The 3,982-nt window shown below is 42.9% G+C and overlaps 1 non-coding gene across 1 annotated transcript; it reads right to left on the bottom strand.

The window, feature by feature from the left end:
- Nucleotides 1-316: 316 nt before the first annotated feature.
- LOC141421054 (U6 spliceosomal RNA) lies at nt 317-423 on the bottom strand. Its single transcript, XR_012445750.1, has one exon. It is a non-coding gene; the product is annotated as a U6 spliceosomal RNA (small nuclear RNA).
- Between the last annotated feature and the right edge of the window lie 3,559 nt (nt 424-3,982).

Below are 3,982 nucleotides of genomic sequence, written 5' to 3'. Positions count from 1 at the left end.
AAAACTCTTTTAGACAGAATGTAGAAGCTGAGCAAAAAGGTTACTTGAATGGTTAAAGTTTAAGCAATTGCCTTAAGTTTTCTTCATTCATTTATTTGTACTGGGGTTTGAACTCAGGGCTTCGCATTTGCACACAGCTGTCTTGCTTGAGGCTCACTTCCATTCCATTTTGCTCTGGTTATTTTAGAGATGGAATCTTGCAAACTATTTGCTCAGGCTGATCTTGACTGTGATTCTCCTGTCTCAGTCTCCCAAGTAGCTAGGAGAACAGGTGTGAGTTACTCATGCCCAGACAGTTTCATTTATTTTTTATATTTTAAATATGGAATGCTGCATGAATTTTTAGGTGATAGTTTAGTGGGGGCCATGCTAATCTTTTGTATATTGTTCCACTTTTAGTATATGTGCTTCCGAAGTGAGCTCAAGGTTTATTATTTGAAAATTTCCTACTAACAGAAAATGAGAGTTAGGTTTCAGTTGTCTATATTACATTAGAGACACCTTAGTCACATGGCCTTCCGTGTGACTTCCATCCAATTGTTTTAACAGAACTACAGCTTAGCCAAGTTGATTCCTAAAGGTTCCTATCACAGTTCAGCCAGGTCACCTTGGCACCATGCACATCTATTTAAAAAACAAAACAAAACAAAAGCAAAACCAAAGTCGTATTTCCACCTAACATGATCCAAAGCTGTGCACAAACATAAACAAACAACCACTTCCCCAGCAGAAGATTCAAGATCTTGATTTACGTGTCTTTGACCTCCCGTAACATATATACTCCGATGTGAAGTTAACAATTGATGTACATACTTGCACTATACGATGGGGTAATACAGGAAGAAAACTAATAAGAATACACACGTGCGTGTACACACAGGAACTTAGCGATGACAGTACAAGGAAGAAATGGCCATGCAAATTATAGATCCGTTTTCTGCAACAGGTGTCATGGGAATAATGGAATTTACCTTCTTCTGTGAGTCTTTCCACACTCCCTTGTCCTCAGGAAGCACCTCCACTGCTGAGGGTTTTCTTGTCTGGTGGAGTGACGGAGGCCTTCACTCTTGAAAGGTCTGAGATGTTTGTAGTCCTTCCTGAATTGAGTTGCTGGAAGTTTCCATGACTTTCATTGGAGGGCATGTGTATTTGTTACTTTTCTTGTTGCTGTGACAAAATTCTTGAGAGAACAATTTAAAAGAGGAAAGGTTTATTGTGGGCAGGAGCTCGGCTTCAATCAAGTTCTTAGGAGTCCAGGGGTCTGGGACATACTGGGATATTTGCTTCCAAGTGAGACAAAATGCTATACCTTACACTTCTGGCTACAGAGGCAGGGCACAGGGTCTGCAAGCCTCTTGGCCTTCTGGAGTACCAATGTGACATTTGCGTGTTCTGGTCTGACACGTGCACTGCGCAAGTCATAAATCTGGCAGTGCTGAGTGGGGTCCTGTGTCGGAAAAGTCTTGGTAGAGTCCAGGCTTCAGCTCCACCCTCCCCAGCAATTCCACGTGAAGTACAGCAAGATAATTTTACATCTAAAAGCACTGGAAGGGTCTCTGAGATGAATAGGCCATGCGCAAACTTTGCTAAATCCAACAGGAGACAATCATGCCATCTTCTGGGAACAACTTTTTTTCTCTATTTTTTTTCCCCTTAGTGGCACTGGGTTTGAACTCAGGGCCTTCAGTTTGCTAGGAAGTGCTTTACCACTTCGTGCTTTAGTTATTTTTCAAATAGGGTCTTACATATTTGCCTGGGGTCATCCTCAGATCGCCATCCTCCTACCCATGCCTGCAGCATAGCTGGGATGAAAGGCACTTGCCACCACACCAGCCCTGAGTGCCTATTTGAAAATAGCGCCTGACTTGTTCTGGGCCCTGTAGAGACCGAATGTCTGTGCACAGGACACCAAGTGAATACGCCACCTGCACTACTCACCTTGAACTCAGTTCTAGCTGGTTGATTAAGTGATTAACACTAGACCTGTGACGCATCACTGTAGGATGTAAATAGGGTCTTGGCGGCCAGGCATGAAGAGGTGGAGAAGGCACAGTGTTTTCACCATCTGCTGCTGTGAAAGAGCCACCGCAGAGCTCAGAGGTTTGAAGCAGCAATGGCTGAGGTTCTCACGATGCTGGAGTCTGGGATTCAGGCAGGCTTTGCTTAGGGGTTCATCACTCCTTGTTGTGTTGCCATATTTACAGTCACTCACTTGGTTGCATTGGACAGTGGGAAAGCATTTCACTCACATGCCTGGTGCTCTGCCAATGGGCATTGTCCCACCTATGTTTCTTTGTGTCCTCACAGCACAGTGGTCTTTCAGCAACTGTACTTCCTACATGGTTGCTGGCTTTAAGAGAGGAAAAGTGTTCCTATAAGTTGCCTTAATTGCTGGGCCCAGAACTACTCTCACACTGTCATTTCTGCAACACTACTGGTCAGAAAGTCAAACATCAACACAAAGTTATGGGAGGAAGGAAATATATTCAGTTTTATTTTGTTTTGAGGTAAGGGCTCCCTGTGTTACCCAGACTGGTCTTACATTCCTGGGCTGAATGATGTTTCTGTCTCAGCCTCTCAAGTATTTGGGATTACAGGTGTGCACCACTACCTGTGGTAGATTTTCCTCTCTGTCTTCTTCTTGTACTTTTTTGGTTGTTGTTGTTTTTGAGACATAACCTATCACCATGTACTTCAGGCTAGCCTTGAACTCCTGATCCCCCTGCCTCTGTTTCCCGAGTACTAGAATCACGGCGTTAATCACTACATCTGGCTTTGTATCCAATTTTTGACAATAAGAACAGCAAAGAATTTCTGGCCACTACAACAAGAAATTATATGAGCAAGTGGCTGATTATCATGGGGACATTATTATTTTACTATGCTATTGTTGAAATTTTCTTCGTCAAACTCTGGTTTAATACAGCACTCTTGGGACTGGTGTGGTGACTGAAGCATAAGAGCACCTGCCTAGCAAGCATGAGCCCCTGAGGTCAAACCCTAGTACTGCCAAAAACAAAACAATGACAACATTCTTTTTGTATACAGATTGGCAAATTGACTGAAGATAATTAATTTTAGCTGAACTTGACTGGGGAAACTTTGTTTTCATTCTGGTTTTTTATTTTTTGCACTACTGGGGTTTGAACTCAGGGCCTTCATCTTGAGCCACTCCACCAGCCCTATATTTGTGAAGGGTTTTAGAGATAGACTCTCGTGAACTTTTTCCCTGGCTGGGCTGGCTGGAACCATGATCCTCCTGATCTCTGTCTCCTGAGTAGGTAGGATTACAGGCATGAGCCACCAGTGCCTGGCAGCATTTTCCTATTATGAATGATAATGCTGTAAGAATCAGCTTAGGTCAGGTGTTTCCTGTCAAAGAATTTAATCAGTAATCACCAATTTACTAACTCACTTCCCATAGGCTTGCTTCATGAACTTAGCTTCATATGATAAAAGTTTCTATTAAAAACAAAGGGTTGTTTTCCTCCCATGTGTTGAGGTAGGAATTCAGTTAGATGCCCTAGTTAGGGAGCTGATTAACAAAAGCAGTTATTGCTTCTCTGAAATTTTTTTGTTCCCAAAACCTCCTCCTGACCTGGCCTCTTTCTAAGTAGCCAAATGTGTAGACTGTGAGCCCCAAACCCGCCCAATCCAGAGCAGTAGAGGGACAGCCTGGTGTCAGATCAGGCCCCTGTGGACTTCTGCCTGGTGTGCATGCCTCCCAGACTTCCTGGTTTGCACCCTTCTGCAGAAGTAAGTTTTGCCTTGCCTATTGACTTCTGAATATTGTTGTCTTTTGTGACACCCCAAGATCTTAATGATATTTTTTCCAATGCTGTAGATAGGATGTTTTAGCATCATATATTTTCAGTTCTCTTCATTATATAGTCAAAAGTGGAATTGCTGGAGCATATTTATAAGAGCTTTTTTTGTGATTTGTTTGTGGTTCTGGGGACTGAACCCAGGGCCATGTTTTTGC

The sequence above is a fragment of the Castor canadensis genome, chromosome 2 (assembly GCF_047511655.1).
Source record: "Castor canadensis chromosome 2, mCasCan1.hap1v2, whole genome shotgun sequence".
NCBI classification, from domain to species: Eukaryota; Metazoa; Chordata; class Mammalia; order Rodentia; family Castoridae; genus Castor; species Castor canadensis.
The sequence above is the reverse complement of the archived record's forward strand: the minus strand, read 5'-3'. Positions and strand labels throughout refer to the sequence as shown.